A 20,604-nucleotide genomic window follows, 5' to 3' on the forward strand; every position below is an offset into this window, starting at 1 on the left:
AATGAGATAATGTGTGGTTAGTGCCCCAGACATGACTCTCTCCTAGCTTCAGCCTCTTGGAGTACAACTAGCCAAACTGTCGTTTAGGAAGAGAAGTGTGGTCATGCTCAAGAGAGGTAGGAGAAATCAGCCTGCCTTGGAGACCCTCATCCTCAACTTGGAGATGTTTGTCCTGAAAGACCCTTCTGTTTTCCCTTTGGCAGAGCATCTTGTGACTCCAAGGAGAGCCTTGGGCTTGGGCTTTGGGTAGCATCTTGGCCCTTAGGTTCATCCTCTGTGTCCAGCAGACAAATAGCCATGTTTCCCTAGGGCCTAGGAGACAAATGGGGAAAGGTGAAACATTCTTTTTTTTTTTTAGCACTTGTTAGCATTTAATGAACCCCCTCCCCCCACCTGCCAACGTGGCTTCACGCTACTAGAACGCAGGCGCCCCCGACCCTTAATCTTCTCCTCTGCTGTTCTTCTGAAGAATTTGGCCCTCATGATGACAGGCTGTTTTGGGAGTTTTCCCTTTCCCAAAACTTTGTAGTAGCCCGATTGCACCACATCATTGATAGGAGCAGCTCCAGTCTTGTTTTTGGTGGCATTTACCTATGTCTTCTCACTGACCAAGGTCCACAGTTTATCAAGGTTGACAGTTGGGCAGAAGCTCTGGTTCCTCTTTAAGTGGTAATGTCTCATACCAACTTTTCCAAAGTAACTTGGGTGATATTTGTCAAAGTTGATCCTGTGGTGATGCATGCCACCAGCATTAGCCCGGCCTCCTGGGTGCTTCTTTGCTTGCCGAGGTGGCCGTGGCTGTGGCTCACGTGGCCCCGACGTTTCCAGGTCTTCCTCAGTCTGGATGGCATGTCGGCAGCCCAGACGGAAAAGCAAGGTGAAGCATTTTGAGGCCAGAAGTACACAGGATGTCATGAGCTCCTGGGCAGCTCTCTATGGTAAGGGTACGATGTGGCTTAATCCGGGTGCTGCTTCTGCCCCAGAGGCAGAGAGAGAACACTCTTGCAAGCCTCACGAGTTGTTCCTCCTATCTCCCCAGTTCTGACTGAGGGATTAGGACCCCCCTTGAAAGGCTCCATAAGTTCTCCCTGGTGGAGGTGTGATCACTCTCTGTCCTGGACTACTGGTGCTTGAGCATCAATCCCCTTGTGAGGGGGTCATGGAGGCTACATCTTGCTCTGTAGTGAGTGACATGACACTCCAGAGATGAGCTAAAGTGTGGACAGCAAAGAAGTAAAAGAGAGGCAAAATTTAATTTTAGATTAGTAATGGCATAATTTTAAATTATTATTTTATTTAATTAATTTATTTTTTAAAGATTTTATTTATTTATTTGAGTGAGAGAGAGAGAGAGAGAGAGTGTGAGCAGGGTGAGGGGCAGAGGAAGAAGCAGACTCCCTGCCGAGCAGGGAGCCAGACGTGGGGCTTGATCCTGGGAGTCCCGGATCATGGCCTGAGTTGAAGGTAGACACCCAAGCGACTGAGCCACCCAGGCACCTCTTAAATTATTTTAAAGGCAAGAAGTAGATGACTATATATATACCATTGTGTTCTGGTTTGATTTTCCTTCTATAGTCTTTGCTCTTTTCTCAGTTGAGGCAAACAACTTTTTGGGGCCTTTTCTACTTTCTTCTGATTTCATCTCCCCATGTATTTAGTTTTTTCTTTCTAAAAGCAACTGATGATGGGTCTCAGGTGAGGTATGATCAGATTGTTAGTGTTTGGGGGTTCTATATGTGCCTTTCCTTTCCCACAAAATGGGCGAAGATGGGAGTTCAAACCCAGGTTCTGGGCTTGTAAACACCAAGAAGGGCTCAGTGAAGTCAAGTGCAAGAGTGGTATCACCATTGATCTTCCCTGTCTGCCTTTGCTTCTGTAGGTCCCGATTTCCCAGATGCACTCTGGGGTGCAGGAAACCCAGCTGGCTCATCCATTCCACAAAAGGGAAAGGGCAAATAACAGGTTAGCAAAACAAGAGCTGATTGTGAACAATTGGTCGTGGCACTTTACCTACCATATGCCAACTCCTGTGTACCCAGCAGGGTCTTCTTGAGGTCCGGGCAGTGGGGAGCATGGAATGCAGGGTGCTTGAAGCCTTTATGTTTGAAAGCTTAGTTTTGTCCTTTCAAAGTGGGAAAGAGTTTCCAAGGAAATCACATTTCTGTCAGGATCAGACTGGAGAGCCTACACAACCTTAACAGAACTGCAGAATTTCAGAGGTGAACGGATTTGTCTAATTTTATTTTTCAAGGAAGGAATGGGAGGCCCAGGGAGATTCAGTGTCTTCCTGCATGTCCCATGGCACCCACCTTATGCTGGGTCTGGCTTTGAGGGAGGGCAGATACAGTGAGGATTCAAAGTATGAGCTGTAAAGAAATAAAAGTAGGCAGACCAAGAAGAGAACAGAGACTCTTTTTTCCTTGTATGAAAGGGAGATTGCTGTTGTTTTATGTACACATCATCTTGTATGTAGGAAAAAGTTTTTAAAAACCAAATTTGATCATATGTTGCTGAATATTCACTACCTTTTGAGTGGAGGAGACTGGTGGAGTCAGATAGAAAGTTCTGCGGCTGGAAGGGGGGTCAGAAGGGGCCGGAAGACCTAGGTCGAGTCCCAGATGTGCAATGAGGCATTCACTCTCTCTTCTTAGTTGCTAAATCTGTCCTCATTTGTTTTTTTTTAAATAAGATTTTATTTATTTATTTGAAAGAGAGAATGAGAGACAGAGACCATGAGAGGGAGGAGGGTCAGAGGGAGAAGCAGACTCCCCGCCGAGCAGGGAGCCCGATGCGGGACTCGATCCCGGGACTCCAGGATCATGACCTGAGCCGAAGGCAGTCGCTTAACCGACTGAGCCATCCAGGCGCCCAAGTCCTCATTTGTATTATGAAGGGTTGGGCTGGATAATTTCTAAATTACATTATCACACTAAAGTTCTGGAAGTTTATGACTGTACAAGCAGTGTTAGTTAGGACATAGTTTCTGCTGTGTGCGACAGACATAAATAAAAGTGGTTTAAACCAGGTAGACCTGTACGTATCTCTCATGTAAATGGTCAGCTGATATAGTGGCTCTGCTCTCTGACATCATCAGGGCCCAGGCTCCTTCTATGTTGTTGCTCTGCCAGCATTCCCTGATCTTCACGATCCAAGATATCCAGCTGCCATGCTCGTGTTCTCAGCAGCAGGGTGGAGGAAGAAGGAAGAGGAGAGGGAAAGCCCCTTCTATGAGTGTGGCTTAAAAGTTGCACTTACCATTTTTGCTCAGAACCGATTGGCCAGAACTTAGTGAAATGGTCATACCTAGATGTAAGGGAGGCTAAGAAATGTAATCTTTATTCTGGCTGGCCATCTGCCTAACCACAAGTTCTAATTTTACAGGAGAAGAAGGAATAGATATTGGGGATAATCATGAGTCTTTGTCATGTGAATCATGATTGAGATGATATAGAACACAGGATCATCTGTTGCATCCATCACTGCTCAGTGAGGCATGGGAAGGATTGGGTGGGGGGCCATATCTCTGACAGTCCTGACAAAAGCCCAACTTGAAGGAATAATGGTGAGGCTCAGAGAACATGCTGATGAAACTGTATTATTCAAATAAGGGGGTAACGGTTGAAAACTCCTTTTGGGGAATCTGCCCAGTTCCTGATATCCCCCTTTCTCTGAGTTTTAACTCTTGTTCTCCAATATGGCGAGTGATGACAGCCATGTTTATAGTGAATATCCTTCTACCCATCTGTGGCCACAGACTGAAACAAGTGTGGACACAACTTGTGCTGGGCCATCACATCCTCTCTTGTGGGTTTTCAGAACCATGACCAAAAGAGTCATGTTAATTAGGGACCATTTGCTTATGCTTGAGTGTTATAAACTCAAAAGTGGTGGGTTGCCATTTTCTGTCATGAGTGTGGGGAATCCAAAAAACCTGGTCCTTGGACAGAGAAGGATGAAGCAGGTGTTTAGAGAGCACGGCCCCCCAAAGCAGGAGGTTCTGAGAGAGAAACTGGGAGGGTCTGCTGGTTCCGTATGGCTCCACAGACAAGTTTTCAGTTTTGCCTAAGGCTGAGATGCATTCTCTTCTATTAAATTTATTAAAACCCTCTTAAAAATACACCATGTATATATAGAGCTTAAAAAAAAGAACTCCTAATCTGACCAGTTGAGTTTTTCTTTCCTTTTTCCCCCCTAACAAATCTTAAAATCTTGTGTACCATCTTAACAGTTAATGGCTTGCAAATTTCAATTTTTCGCTTGTCACAAAGAGTGACAATTCAGAGGAGACTATATAAATTGATTCACCTAGCCAAACTTATCCAAAGTGGGGAAGCTAAATAGGTCAGTCCATGGAAACCCAAACCACAGAGTCTTTCACCAAATAAAACAGCAAGAAATCCACCTAGGAAGGGATGAAATGCAATGCAATGCTTTAGAAGGGAGACTGAAAACAGCTCTTTATTTTTAAGTATCTTCCTCTAACTTCAGTGAACATGTGGTTTTGAAAAAGATCCTAGGTTGGTATTAGAGGATAGAACTCACTATACATTTATACCTTAACTTCAAAGTAAAAAAATAGATAGGCAATTCATCCACTTGCTTAAATAAAATTTAAGAGTGGAGATCTGTTGAGAAACAGAGTCCATGACGTGAAACTTCTCACATAAAGTATGAAATCCACTAAAAGAAATATTAGAGTAAGGCTTCAATTAACTGGAAACTAATTAATCAGAGATTTCAATAATTATTATTTTTAAACCTACTTAAATCAGGTATATAGTAAAATAAATCAAGACTTAGGTGTATCCTAGCTTTAGGTTTAAATTTGTTTTAATTTAATTTTTTTAACTTCTAGTACTTATCTAGAGCCATGGAATTGGCCAAATAATTGAGTTTTAGAGCTAGCAAGACCTTGAGGGCCATCAAGTGCTCCAGTTTTCATCCTTAGCTTCATATCATAATCACCTGGGAAGCTTTAAAAAATTTGGATGCCCAGGCTGCACTCCATACTCATTATATCAGAATCTTGGGGGGGGGGGGGGGCGGAGAATCTGATGATTTTCCAGATGATTCCATCTGGAATCTGGAGTTGACTCCTTGGAATCTGGAAAACCAGGGATCTTCTACAGCTGTCCCAAGTAGTAAAGTGACTGACCCAGATTGCCAGCTGGTCTAGAACCAGGCGGGCATCTGCCCTGTTACCCCAAGCAGGCTGCCAGCTACACAGGGCCCACACACGCCACCCCTACCCTGACCACTAAGCGAGGGCTCCTCCAACTCCAGTGTGCTCTCTAGTCAGCTGGAGGGTGTATGAAATGCAGCTTCTGGTGACCAGGTCTGGGGTGGGGCTGAGCATTTGCCTTTCTGACACGAGCGCAGGTGACTCTACTGGGGCGGCTCTGGGTACCACCCTTGAGAACCACTCTGTAGGCTGTTGTAGAACTCTCCCTTCCCACAAGCGCACCTGCCTTGAGCCCATGTGGTAGATTTGAACTCTCCTCCTCCTTCAAGGACACGATTCTGGTCTGTTTCAGAATCTCCTTGTTTTTCCAAAAGCATGTGCAGCTACTCTGTGCACTCAGAACCCAAGAACCATCCATGGGTGGAGTGTCCTTTCATGTTGAGGGATTCCACAGCTGTTGTGCTTTCTTGAACTGCCCCATTTGACCACATCATGCCAGGGCAGGGTTTGTTTTTTTTCTTTTTTTCTTTCTTTCTTTTCTTTTTCTTTTTCTTTTTTTTTTTAGCTTATCCCCGAGAAGGTGAAAGATGTGCTTTGTAATATGGGCGACACCGAGGAGGTTAAAGTTCCTTGACAGGGACCCATTGGTGAGGCAGGATGAGTGTCTGAGCTCCGCTTATCAGCCTACACATGTGGCCAGAGATGGAAGAACTGACAGGCAGTGGAATGAAACCTGGGCACCTACGGAAATCCAGGCCTAATCCCTTCCCATAAAACAAAGTGGAAGATAAGTGAAAACGGTTGAAAGCCGAAAGCAGATGGCTGAGTTCCTCCACGCTGGCCTATAAAGGGGGACCTTTGTGACGGAGTATTTATGGGTTTGGGGAAACCTGACAAGGTGTTGCTGTAAATGCCAAGAAATACACAGAACAGTGATTTTGTTATTTGAACACATCTCATGATGACTGCAGCTTAGCGAGGATGGGGAAAGATAGCTGGTGTGTGTGTACGTGTGTGAGTGCTCGCACTGCTATGAGCAAGACCAACCTGGTGGGTCAGGGTGGGGGGGGTGGACAGGGCTGCCAAAGGAAATCCCTGCAGATGCTTAAGCAGGGACAAGTGGACCATCGGGTCACAGAGGAACTCTGCGGGGTTTGAGGATGGGGGCTGGGGAGTGTGGACTCACAGTTTTAGTTTATTCTCCTTAAAGAGCTGCCCCAAGCAAAACTGCATCCAAGAAGCCGCTGACTAACGCAGGGATATCTTTGCCCATCTCTTTTCCAGGCCATTCCACTACTCCATTAGGCCACAGTCTTTTGCATTAGGCATTTTAGCATCAGTACTTAGAGGAACGCTGCCTTCTTTGTAGAGGTATCAAACCATGATTAATATCTTTCACTGGTCAGCCAATTATTCCCAGTCTTTTAAGTTTCTGTCCTTGCTCCTGGCCTGATCCACAGAATACTTTTGATAGATAAAAGACATTCCTTAATATGCAAAGGAATAGCTAACTGGACCTTTGAAAGCTATTCTTTCTGAAAAAAACAAAACAAACCCCCCCCCCCCAAAAAAAACCAAACCACATGTATTATTTAGAAATCCATTTTTAAAATCCAAAGAGCTCTTTCTAATTGCAGTCCTGAAACAATCCTGCAGAACCGTGTGGTTGGGGGGAGGGGGTGGCCCTTTTGTCTCCAATTCCGAAAAACACGTGCTCTCCTTTTCAGAGTGGAAGCAGGAAGATTTTCAATTGTAGTTTAAACCGAGTGGACCCTTCGGATTTTCCTGGAGCTTGTCAGAATTCTATTTCTGGGAAACTGCATTGTGATAGAGAAAGACAAGGAGGGGGGAGAGAGGAATCAGAATGAGAACATGCAAAGAGAAAACAGATGTCTCAAAGTCACATGCAGGGCCCCTCATTTGTAGTGTTCGGGTAAACAGGGCTGAGTGTGGAGAAGCAGCTTTGGATGTGAACAGTAAACATAAAAGGAAAGGAACCAGGGGCCCTCGAGCCCCCCCTGTGGGGCTGCTCCACACCTGCCACGTTGGAGACTTCAGGTGGCAACTGTAGGTCGCCCTCCCACTTTGGAGGGTCCTGGCTGTGTCTGCCCCCCACAAAAGGAAAGGAGTGAAGGCCCCCCTCACATCCCATCTGATTTCGCACCGCATTCTTCCGGCCCTCCAGGATTTGCTGGCATAGGCTGGTCGTCCAGTGGGAGGGGGCTCACTGCTGGGCGGTGCACCTCCTCCAGGACACCTTTCCTACCTTCCACTGTCAAATGTTACAGCTCCTGTGTCCTGTCCCTTCTCCCATATCTGCTCCCTGCCAAATAACAGAAGCGGGTTCAATGAAATCAGCGGTGTCTCTCAGCGCAGGCCTTTGCTTCTCAGCAAGTGGTCTCCGGACCAGCAGTGGCCGCATCCCCCAGGAGCTTATAAAAATGCAAATTCCCGGGCGCCACTCCAGATCTATGGAGTTAGAAACTCTGTAGTTGGGGCCCAGCACCTCACAATTCCACAAGCCCTCCAGCAGACTGATGCTGAATTTGAGAATCACCCGTACAGACTTGTAGAAGTGACATTTACATTGGAGCAGAGGAACATCTGTGGACAGAGGTGACTCTCCTGGTGGGGATTTGGGGGCACGGTGGAAGTCAGTGGAGGAGGTGAAATTTAGGGGAGCATTTGGGCCCCTTGTTAGGCCTCTAGATGACTCCCTGCTTTGCCGATGTGTGAGACCCGCCCAGTGGCCATCTTAAATGAAGTTGGCTTCGGGTAGGTGATATTACTGCTCATAGTAGGGTTATAATATCTTTGAGAAGGTCCCCAAGGAGCAGGTTGTACAGCTCACCCCACTGCCAGCACTCCCTTCCTTCTCCGACATGGTTAGGATGCATCCTCTCTTGGGCTGTCTTCTTTGGAGTGATTCTCACTCCTCCCCCACATGCTCCCCAAAACACACACACATGCGCGCATGCACACACACACACACACACACCTGAGTCAAGGACACAGAGGGCACCTCTGCATGCTTTTCCTTTCTTCTCTCCTGGGAAATGAGCCCAAGAGAGGCAGGCAGCAGAGTTTCTTTGATGAAAACTGTAAAATATTGCTCACAGAGCTGCTTTCCACATGTTTTGGCTGTAGAATTTCCAATTGCAGATTAAATAGTGCATGTGTCTGCTTAAATTAACTCCTCCTTGCCCTCGGTCCTGAGTTGACTGTATTGTGTTACTGACCCCCCTTACCCCTCCCGCCTTGCTGCCTGGAGGCTGATGATGATTTAGGATGACATATTTAGTGTGGTCTTTGGCTGGACCCCACTAGCCCACAGTGATCTCTCCCTGGCTTTTGGTTGCAAGAACCAAACTTCTCTTGGGTTGCCCATGCATTCTGGACCTTCTTATAAGTGTAACTAGAGGAGGCTGACTACGCTCTCTCTGCCCCCCTTCCCTTTCCCTGGCGGGAGAACAACAACATTTAATCCTGACCTTTCCAGACTGATCTATTTTGGTAACCAAGGGGTAACTGTTAAAAGAGAAGTAGGCTCCTTTCCTCTTGAGTTTGGCTCCCAAGATGGAGCTAAGAAGAAGCCATACTGCATTTCTATTTGGATGACGCTGGGGAAAGATTAAGTTATTAAGACCTTTAACTGGTCCTCTGCTATGTTATCATTCCCTTTTGGGATTTGTCCTAAGTCTTCAATAAAGAACTTCCTAAACACCTGTACAGCCTGGTATGGAAGTTTCTGGGAGACTGCAGACAGAGTGTAAAGGAGTAGGGGGCTGCTCCACTCCACCTCCTTGATGACTTCCGTGGGGAGGGGCATCCTAACTGTTGAAGGACCTACATTTAACCCCTCAAATGGCAGCCCACTGGGTCCCTGGGAGGAGTTGGAGAAAGATAGCAGGTGAGGAGAATAGCTCCTGGATGGGAAACTCAAGGGATGCAGTCAGGTGGCTAGTGTTATTGATATCTCGGTACTTAAGGGAACAATTGTGTGGGAATCCAGACAGTGCCAAAGAGTCAGCCTCAGGAAGAGTGGGGTTGGAGATTCAACCTAAAGCCCCAAACATGGCTTTGGGGAACATAAGAGTTTATGAACTTGGCCATGGATGGAAGTATGTCCCATCATTTCAGGGACTCTGCTCCTCCCTGTTTGTCTACTCCTTCAGTTTCTTTCTCTACTGACCTTTCCCCCAAATATCCACTTTGAATAGCTATGTCTACCCCTCCAGAACCACCTTTCACTCATCCTGACCCTGTTCTGTGCCCTGGGAGGCTGAACCATGTAAAACAATGACCATTAGAGCTAAAGCAGAAACCGAGTTTGTGAACCTACCAGGCAAATGAACACACACCAGTGAATAAATCCACTGAGTTGCTCTCAGAAAAGTCAGGGTGTTTTTTGAAAGACTTAGTAAAAGGGTGTCAGAATGGTCATGCCAGTGAAGGATCAAGACCTGTACTCTCCATAGGTCTGAGCCCAATTTATTCAAATAGGTCCCATGGTTCCTTGGTGAGGAAGGAGACAGTAGTAAGGTCCACTGAAGGTCTGGACTTCTGGAGTCACCCAAGAGGCTCAGTGGGTGAACAATTCCAGCTCGTCAGGACCAGCCACAACACTACACAAATTCAGTTTTGATATCATTGGAGGCAAAGTATGCTGCAAGGAGGACATTTTCCCTCTACACCTGAATGGATGATCCACTGGCTCAGGTTTGGTTTGGCTAATGGAGGCAGCACAGGATGGGACAGGAGGGAGTGGAGTTAAGTTGAAGACTTACTCCCTGGCTCCTTTCCTTCTGGGCTGGCCACAACCTCTGCCCAAGGCAGTCTCCTCCTTCGTTCAGCTCCCTTCTCCTGGTCTGACAACATCAGACCACGACATCAGACCTCAGTGTGGTTGGCCCTCAGGTACTGCCTTATCCCTTGTTAATTCCCTAAACCCTGCCCCTAGCTTGGAACATAATCTCTTTATCCAACCTTTCTCAAATTACTCAATTTGAGTGTATGGTCCTTTTCCTGCCAGGATCCTGACAGGTGGGTTGACAGATACAACCCACGCTGCCTAATTTTTTTCCCCCTTGCCTTCTCATTCATACTTCTTACAACTTCCCAACTTGACCTGGCACATGGTCCATCTCATTGCTATTCTCTAGGTTATAACTTTTCAGCTTTAGCTCCCACTGCTAAGGAGTTAACATTTGTGAGCAAGTTATCAGATGGGCTCAGAGTCTGTTCTTATATCTGGGCCACATCAAATATGCCTGGCAAACCTATAAATTGGCTCCTTTGTTCAACTACTCTTGGTTTCATCTCCCATGGCTACAGGTGGAGGAATCACATAGTACGAAGCGTGTGGGTGGGGTTGGGGTGGGGGTGTCCCTTAGATGGGGAGTGGCCATTGGCAGACACTGTAATTGACACCCAACTTTTAATCCATTTCTGTCTTTTTTTTTTTTTTCCTCTCACTTGTAGGCTCGTTGGGGGGCAGGGCATTGTCTTGACTGCCCCTGTATCCATGCAAGTATCCAGCTCAATTCTTTGCTCAGTGAGTCTGGGTGCTCAAGGGGCTCCTTCCAGAGACACTCCCCTCCTCCAAGGGTCAGCAGACTGTTTAGTTCAGTTACAAAGGAGGAGGAATGACGTTGAAAACTGTTCACATTACCATTTCAATTTTCGAAATGCCTCAATCATCTTTCCCAGAGTTGGATCCAATTTCTCCCCACTCCGATTCTTTTCCTACTCAGCTCTGCAGCAGTGAGCAGGTGAGCTGACAGGGCCAGCGTGGGCTGGCGAGTTCATCTTCCTTGCTGCCTCCAGGGGAAGTAGCTGATGTTTACTCAATTACCTACTTAGTTTTAGGTACTTTCCTAGCTCTCATTTAATCTTCTATGAAACCAAACAATGCAGGCATTTTCTCTCCATTTTGCAGATGGGGACACTGAGGCCCAAGTAAATTAAGTTCCTTGCTCAAATTCAGGGGGCACAGCCAGGACCTGGATCCTCTTTTTTTTTTTTTTTTTTGAGAGAGAGAGAGGTGGGAAAGGGCAGAGAGAGAGAGAAAAAATCCCAAGCAGGTTCCACACCCAGCGCAGAGCTGGCTTGATCTCACAACCCTGAGATCATGATCTGAGCTGAAACCAAGAGTTGCATGCTTAACTGACTGAGCCACCCAGGTGCTCCTGGACCCTTATTGCTTGATTCAAAAGCCCTTGTCGCTTCCATTCAGCCACGTTTACAAACACCTATGGTGTGAATGGTGACACCCACTTTCTGGCTCTTGGCTCTGACTCTTGGCTCACCATCTGTTACTAGCTACCTCTTCTTCCCCCAAACGCTGGATGGTTTGGAGCAACCTGAGGGAGGGACCTGCTTTAGGCACTTTTTTCCTTCTACATACCCTGCGGTGCTTAACACATAGTAGGTTCTCATAAACCCACCATAAATTAGGTTGCAAAGGGAACAATTAGAAGTAGTTTTGATTAAGTAATTTCTTTTCAAGGGGAGCCAGGGTGGAGGAGAAATGGCTATAGAATAATTTACGTTGGTCCTACTGGCTTGTTTCTCACTTTTCATCTCCGTGTTTGGGCCTTATGTGAGTAGACATTTGATGGCCCCCATGAGTTAGAATCCAATCAAAGTGCTGCAAACCTCAGCCTCTGATATCCTCTCTCAGCCGACTGTAATTTTGAGAATTGCTTTCTTGATTGGCTATTGTGGCTAGGTAAGAAGAGGTGGGTGCTCAGGTAGGGCGGCCGAAATGCTTCTGGAATTCCAATGGAGGTCTGCTTTGAATTCCTGGTACTTATTCATGAGAACTCTTGCACAGAATCACACTTCCTGCACAAATGAAAATATTTATATGGTGGTATTCATGCAATTTGGGGGAAAAAATTGCAGACTGTGATGCTTCCCTTTCTTGTGTGCCCCAGCATCTCAGGGTATTTTCTTTCCTCCCCCAAAATTAATGAAAAAGAAATCAAACTTTTGCAGCCTTCACTTAGTTCCTGACTTTCAATCAGATAAATTTGTGACCTGAATATTTCCCTCTCCTTTTTCAGTATTCATGAAGAATCATTTGCGGCTGGGCTGGTGGATTTAAGTGTTTGTCTAGTTCAGGAAAGACAGATTTATTCCTTGGGAGTTGTGTGTAACTTACAACCTACATATTTTCTGCCCCTCCCCTGCTTTCCCCATCCTTTTTTCTGTCTTTAAATTTAGAGGGAATAATTTTTTTTCCTGGTTTGTTGTTAGCACAAACTTAAGGAGTCTGGGCTTAAAATATTGATCCAGCTTCTCCCACAGAGACTTCGGTCTCTGAGTTTTGCAGTGTGGTATGCCTGATTGAAAGTGGTCTGGGCTGAATTTGCTTTAATAGGATGTTACACTCCTTTCCTGGGTCAATTTTTACCCACTTTATCAAGTTACTTATTGATTACAGCTCTTGTCACATGCACATCAGTTTGCTGAGAAACTTAAAGATATGTTTTGTTTCTTGCTTAGAGTAGTCTAGGAATGTAGTGGGCTCTAGTTCACTGGGGACCCCAGATGCTCCAATTTTTAAAAACTGACTCCATTCTCTCTTAGGCACTTGGCTCAGAATTCTGAGAATGACATTGGTTGTCTAGAATAGGAAAACAAAACAGATATGGAGTCCCCCCCAGCCCCATTTAGTACTTTCTTCTCTGGGAATACTTGAAGGCAATCTCATCTTGAATAAAGGGAATATAAAGAAAGTACTGGAATGGGAATTTAAGAGAGGAGGGAAGGGATAGAATGGATGCAAGTCAAGGTAATGGGTCAAGTCCGAGAGAGGCTGGGCTGGGTATTTTCATGCCTAAGAAAAAGGTGATTTGGAAAAAGGAAGGAGAATATGCTTTGTGCTTCCATACCTTGGGCCTGGCCAGCTTTTCATGATACTTGTTTCCTTTAATTTGTAATCAGATATAGAAAAGTCCATCATGAAAACAGAACTCTAATGAGCTTGATTCTGAAGATTTGGAACCCCTTGGCAGGTCATGGATTACCCCAATTACTGGGATTATTGCTGCCAGGGGAACAAAGAACACCTAGGAACACACTCAAAATGGAAATATTTATTTTTCTATCGGCTCTCAGCTTTGAATGTACAAATGGTTACGTCTAGGGCGAAGTCCAAGTAGAATTATAAAGTCTTCAAGGCTATCCCACCTCCATTTACTCATGACCTAATTCAAAGTAGTGTATTATGTCACCCAGAGCAGATACAATTTGACACTTATTTATATTAAACTGAGATAACATTATCTTATATGTTGTTAATATTTTCTTCCATCACAGTGCCAACAACCTAGAAGGTGGGCTTTGTGCCTGAGAGTTACCTGTAATGGACCTTAACTGTTATGCACTACCCAGTCTCTTAACACCTTTCCTTGTTTTTGCAAAACCCAAATATGCTAGCCAGCCTTGAAGACAGCCAGCAAGGACCCCTGTCTCCCATCTTCATGCCCTCGTGTCATCCCCTCCCACATTCTATTAGGGTTGGTCTGTGTGGTCAATAACATACCACAGAAGTGACTGCATATGATTATGAGACTAGGTCATGAAACACATGGTGGATTCTGCTCTGCTCTTTCTTGGATCCCTTGCTCTGGGGGAAGACGGCTGTCATGTTATAAGCACACTCAGACAACTTGATGGAGAATTTGTGGTGAGGAACTGAAGCCTCCTGCCAATAACTAGTGGGCCATGTGAGCAAACCACTTTGGAAGCACATCCTTTAGCCTCTGTCAGGCTTTCAGACCATAGCCCTGGCTGATATCTTATTTGCAATTTCATGAGAGACTGAGCCATAACTACCCAACTGCTTCTAGATTCCTAACTCTCAGAAACTGTGGAAGATAACACATGTTTCTTGTTTTAAGCTGCTAAGTTTTGGGAAGATTTGTTATGCAGCAATAGATAACTAATACACAGAGGGAGGCATGCCCCAGTTGGTTCCCACAATGGAAGCCAAAGTGGGGGTGGAAATTTCCTCTTTCAGATTCCTGGCAGTTAGTGCTTGGGCACGTGGTCTCAACTGAACCAGTTGGATGCTTAAGCTTGGGCTTGCAACCTGCACTGGGTCAATCAGATGCTTGTGTTTAAGACCTTGAATCTAAAGAGAGTTATAATAAAGCAGAGTCCAGTGTAGAACTAATTCCTTCAGAAGCAGCAATATCAGCAAATGGTGTCTTTTGTTGACAACAATGAGAATAAGCAGTATGCTTCTGTACTGTGGGCCTGGCCAGCTTGGTGGGCCACATGCAAGGATGGGTGGGGTCTGTGGCCCGATCTCTGCTGTGGTGTGATTTTGGACGTCATTCTGCCTATTTGGCATCAAGTGAGTTCTCCCTGTTTTCAGAGCTTCAATCTCTAGTCTTATTAGCAATTCCTGTAATGTGAGATTCCATTGAAATTCAACAAAATTAGTTTATATTTTATACAATCAGGAACCATGCCTGGGACAGCACTCAAGTACATTTTCATAATGATGGTTGTGGCTTCTTTTCAAAAATGTCCATTGCCTTTAGTACTGCCTAGACACAGAGCAAGTGACAAGTAGGTCTGTGTGGATTGGAAGGCTAATTAGTGAGCATCTTTTCTCATATGATCCTCTGTTCTATCAGCAGCTTTGTGGAGATGGCAATGTTAGGGATTGTACCTGGCCCAAGGACTCCAGAGACAAACCACCCTACCTCCTGACCCCCTGTAGTGATCTCATCCAGCGATGTAGACGGAAGAGGTCTCTCTTTGGAGGCTGAGCCACGCCACCTGTTGGCTGTGTGATTTAGAGAAAGTTATTCAATATGTCAGAGCCTTGTTTGTCTCACTGACAGTATTACAATCCCTACTCCACTGGGTTGCTGTGAGATTAGATTAGACAACATGTGTGAAAAGAGCTTAGCCCTCAAGTTCTGGCTCAGGGTTGGGCGGCCCAGCTCCGAGCAGTGAACTGAGGGTTCTTGGCCACTCACCTTTACTTCTGCTCAGTTTCCTCATCTGAAAAATGAGCAGGTTAGATTATAGCTGTGATTTTTAAACTTTTTTTTTCCCTTCTGGAAATATAAAAAATAAAATCATTTATAGACCTCAGTATAAAATAAATAGTATTTTATTAGCATGGATTTATTTTATAGGTTTGCCTATTATAAATTCAGTTACTGAGAACAATGGGGCTATTCTGATGAATATAAACATTTGAAATCAGGGTTATGGGTGACATTTGCCACCAAGGGTTAAGTATCACATTGAATTCTGCATATTATATTGGATGTGCATCAGTGAGAATGTCAAGTTTCATATGCATAAGTAGTTGCACATGTAATTGTTTTTGGTAGTGTATCTTGCAGTCTCAGAAGATTTTTAGTTGAACTGAGAAGGTTTGGTGTGAGGACTGCATGAACATGAGCTTCTCCAAGCACAAGTTAATGTGCAATGGATTTAAGTGCGGCTTCTGCCACATTTGGGTAAGCCCGTGGAGCCCTAGGGAAAGCAATTTACAAACTCCCAGAGTAGATGATGCTAAGTTTTCTTGCAGTTCACACATTCACTGGTTCTAAGGATTGACACAGGAGTGATATCTGCATAACACCAGCCATCTTTTTAACTTGCAAAAGTAGTACATGAACATATGCTCAGTGTAAACACTTCCAATAACATGGGAGCATATAGAATGAAAAGTAAGAGTTCCTATTCAACCACCTCCCCTTATGGCCCTGTCCCCCTCCCTTTCCTGTATACACATGTAAGTCATCTCTCTCTCTCCCTCTCTCTCTTTCAGCAGACTTTCTTTCTTCTTCTTTTTTTTTTTTTTAAAGATTCTATTTATTTATTTGTCAGAGAGTGAGAGCATAAGCCAGGAGACAGAGGGAAAGGGAGAAGCAGGCTCTCTGCTGAGCAGGGAGCTCAATGTGGGGCTCGATCCCAGGATCCTGGGATCATGATCTGAGCCAAAGGCAACTACTTAACTGACTGAGCCACTCAGGCACCCTCTCAGCAGACTTTCTATAAATACGTAGCTCTACCATATCTCTTTAAACTCTTATTTAATATTTTATAATATAAATATCCATAATTTGTTAACTGTTCCTCCTTTAACAAACATTTAAGATAACCTATGTTTTTCATCATTACAAATAGTGCTGTAGTTATCACCTTTATACATATACCTTTTCTGGCCTTTCAGTAGGATAGGTCCTGAGAATTGGAATTGTCTCATCAAAACAAATATCGATAAATACTGTCCAATTGCCCTTTCAAAAGTCTATGCCAATTTGTTTTTTTTTTTTTAAAGACAAGGCTTCACTGCCTTTTTTTTTTTTTTTAAATTTTATTTATTTATTCATGAGAGAGAGAGAGAGAGAGGCAGAGAGAGAAGCAGGCTCCCAAGGAGCAGGGAGCCCGATGCGGGACTCGATCCCAGGACCCTGAGATCCGACCTGAGCCGAAGGCAGACGCTTAACCATCTGAGCCACCCAGGCGCCCAAGTCTATGCCAATTTGTATTCACCAACGATGCTTATTCTTTTAATTTACACTTCTCTGGTTACTAGTGAGGTTGAGCATCTTTTCATGCTTATTGGCCACTTCTGTTTATATTTTGCTGCATTGGCTGTGACTATCTTTTCCCATTTTTCCATTGGGTCATAATAAATTTTTTTTCCTAACTGGAGTCTTTTAAGTAGTATTTGATATCAAAGTATCCCAGAGTACCAACAAATCCAAATGGATTTCTTGGAACTTGTTGCAAGAGCAATTAATCCATATACGTAAATGTATCTATCCATTTATTCTTCTACTCACCAATCATGCAAGAAGTATTAATGTGTATTAGAAGTACAAAAATACATAAGACCTGCCCCTTACAGTCAAGATGCCCACAGTTTACTTGGGAAGACAGTTACGTAAGCAATTACAGTTCTTTTTTTTTTTTTAAAGATTTTATTTATTTATCTGAGACAGAGAGAATGAGAGACAGAGAGCACATGAGAGGGGGGAGGGCCAGAGGGAGAAGCAGGCTCCCTGCCGAGCAGGGAGCCCGATGCGGGACTCAATCCCGGGACTCCAGGATCATGACCTGAGCCGAAGGCAGTCGCTTAACCAGCTGAGCCACCCAGGCGCCCAAGCAATTACAGTTCTTGGTGTAAGTGCTCTAACACAGGTATGTCTGGGGAGCTGCAGGAGCAGCAGGTCTACTGGGTATGGGTTATACGTACAGGTTGTGCTGTCTGGAGCGTCATATCCTATTAACTCTGGAATTGAGTGGTGGAGGTAACCAGACACCACCTGTACTTTTTAAGGAATACATTTTTAGAGAGCTGGAATTTTAAGAGATGTTTGAAAAGCTGGAGAGAGGGGCTTAGAAGGCTTAGGAAAATAAAAGAAAATGGCATCAGAGAAAGCTTTAAGTCTGTAGTGCAGAAATTACTTGAGTAAGGGAGTGAGTAGGAGAAACTGGGATGAGTGAAAGGAGATGGAGAGTAGGGCTTGGAGTTAAGAATAGCTTAATGTAGATATCCATAGAGTTTTGAGGACAAAGAATCATAGTGTCAAACAAGTGAGGAAAGAGGACTTCGTAACTTCCACTAAAGATTTACTAATGTGGTTCCTGTGGGAGGAGGATGAGACCTCACAGGGAATTAGATTAACTTTCCTTGGAGGCAGTCAAGAGCTAGGTTAAAGCACTGGGTTTCAGGGTCAGGGAGAAATGCACACACACACACACACGCACACACACACTTACGTATTTATATATTTTGAGGGGAGAGGGCCACATTTGATGTTAGAGGGTGGTAAGAAAACATTAAAGCTGGGAGTCAAGATAATGGAAGTCTTAGTGTAGAGTTCTCTGGAATTTTCTAGTGGTCTCTAGAAAGCAGAGCCTGAGGCAAGGGTTAAAGTGCCAACATTTTATTTGGGAGGTGCAAGCCTAGGACTATGAGGGAAAAGCAGAAGTGAGGCAAAGAAGGATGTGAAACACTGGGATACAATGGAGGACACTGGTCAGCACTTCGCAGTGAAGTGTCCTTAATGAAACAGGGCAGGTCACTCAGCAAATGTATTTGCTTGGCATGTGGGACTTTGTAGAAGGACTGGAAAGAGAAACTACACTTGAAGAAGAAACCACACCTCATAGTTGTCCCCAGGAGAGATTATGGTTGGGGAGTTTAATGGCTAGCCCCCTTCTTTCTCCCATTTTTTTGTTAGTCAAAGTTCACTTCTTGGGCTGCTGATCGTCCCATACTCCTTTGTGCTTGGAAGAGGAGCTTCTGTTGTTTGCAATGAAGGACCCCAACAGACCCCTGCTGTGATGACCTTCATGGGTCCCCATCTTTGTGGCTTGCCTCTCTCCACACTTGACTTCAGTGTGTGGTTGCTGTTGTCAGTGGCATTCTTGGAAAATTTACTTAGGTTTCATTGTCAAATCAGTCATTCTTCTAGCTACTTTCCTTCTGACCATAGGCCGTACTTGTAGTAACTTCATTTTTGTCTCTTTTATAATCAGGTCTCCATCCTGTATCCCAGGTCCGTAGTTGGTTCTATGCCTTCATCCCTGCATCTCTTCCCTTACAACCTGGGTGGGATTTATAAGGAAGTAGATTTGAAATTAATATAATTGTAATTCAACCCCAAACTGGGCCTCATGTGGGCTAGCCTTGGCAGAGAATTGCACTCTAAGGAACACCGTCCAGCAACCAAAAGCAATTAAGTTAAATTAAAACTTTACTGGTATCTCTGGGAAGAATGTCAAGGAAAGTAAATATATTTTTAATGTACAGCAAGACTTGTTAAGCTTTTCCCATCTCTGGTATATTCCGTATCTTCCATTCCCCACCCCACCAAAGTCTTCTCTCCTTCACTCCGATTCTAAACTGAGCATTTTCCCATCACTCTGCCTTAGTAGGTCCCGTATTTTCTTCCTCTTCCCCCTTTCCTTCTGCCTTGATTGTTTCCATGCCAACTTCTGATACATATATCCCATTTTTGCATTTCCAGTTTTGTTCTTTTTCTCTCCATCGTCCCAGAAACTGAGATTGCAAAGACAGAATTCTCCTTAAAAAGGATGAAGGAGGGGGACACTCACACATTAATCATTTTTATTTTCATCATTTGAGAAAGAAGTTGCTAACGAGCAGAGCTGCTCAGCAATGAAATAGATTACTCCATTAGGCAGGGATTCTCCTGTCATGGGGATAATTCAGATGAAGTCTGGAGAATCAGTGCTCAGGGAGATTGGGAGAAAGTTCTGATTCTGGGCGATGCTGGGCCAGATGATTTATAAGCTCCCACCATGTCCAAGATCCTAGATTTAGATTTGTGTCCCGTAAACTCTGCCACAGTGTCAGGGTGGACTCCTATCAGTTTTTCCCCTCTTTAGAAATCTCTGCCAAGGATGGGGAACCTCGAACTCTGAGCTTGCTCTAACTCTTGTGGCTTTAATTTCTTTGAGACACGTTGTCTGCATTGTCATTTCAGCATCTCAGCCTTTCCTGCTGGAATCAACGAGCTCGATTATATGTCTCTCAAATGGCTCAGATTTTCCACTAATGTGTCAACTACACAGTCTAGCTGTGCCAGGCCCTTGCTGGATGACTGCTCATTTTGCTCTGAGACCACATATTCCAGAGGTTAAGTGGGCACGGTGGATGTTGGATTGGGGGAGGCAGCAGGCCAAAAGCTCAGATTTCCCTAGTGAGGGAATGGGGTCAGGACGCCTGTCTTGCCAGACCTGCCATGCTCCAGGGGAGTGGTGTGGTGGGAGAGGGAGGGCACACAATTTGGGGTTGGATGGGCCTGGTCTGAATCAGTTGCTCATACACAAAGAATGGTAGTCAAGACTCCTTGGGTTGCATGTGGCAGAATTTGAGCTAGCTTGACAAAACTAAAAAGCGGGTGGTGGTGGTGGTGGTGGTGGGGATGGGGTACTTACTGGCTTCCAAAACTGGAAGTGCAGTCACAGCTGTATGCAGGAGCTCAAGGGACTTGTAAAGACTTGCCTCTTGATTTCTTTCTTTGTCTGACCATCCTTACCTCCTCCTGTTTCTACATGGCTTCATTTTCTACCCTAATGGAAAGAAATCCTTTTACTGAATGTTTTGAACCAAATTCTCAGAGTTGAATCTCATTGGCCTGGATGGGGTCTTGTGTTTGCCTCTGAATCAGTCTTGGTGGTGGTGGTAGTGGTGGTGGGTGGGGGGATAGAGTACACTACTGGCCAGGAGAGTGTTTTCCCAGAGGGAAAGTAAGACTTTCTTGTCAGTGAGGAGCAAGAGCATATGGATGTTGAACTAACAGAAACAGCCCACGTCCTACTACAATACAACCTTAGCAATGATGTTATTGCTCTGAGCCTACTTTCTTCAAGTGTAAAATTCCGACTTCATAGCTATTTTGAAG

General features: G+C 44.8%; 1 pseudogene; it reads right to left on the reverse strand.

Annotated features, from left to right (window-relative positions):
- Positions 1 to 407: 407 nt before the first annotated feature.
- LOC123838307 (large ribosomal subunit protein uL15-like) lies at positions 408 to 868 on the reverse strand (annotated as a pseudogene).
- Positions 869 to 20,604: the final 19,736 nt, after the last annotated feature.

The sequence above is a fragment of the Mirounga angustirostris genome, unplaced genomic scaffold (assembly GCF_029215605.1).
Source record: "Mirounga angustirostris isolate CCGP_5_RB_7025 unplaced genomic scaffold, mMirAng1.0.hap1 SCAF_3, whole genome shotgun sequence".
NCBI lineage: Eukaryota > Metazoa > Chordata > Mammalia > Carnivora > Phocidae > Mirounga > Mirounga angustirostris.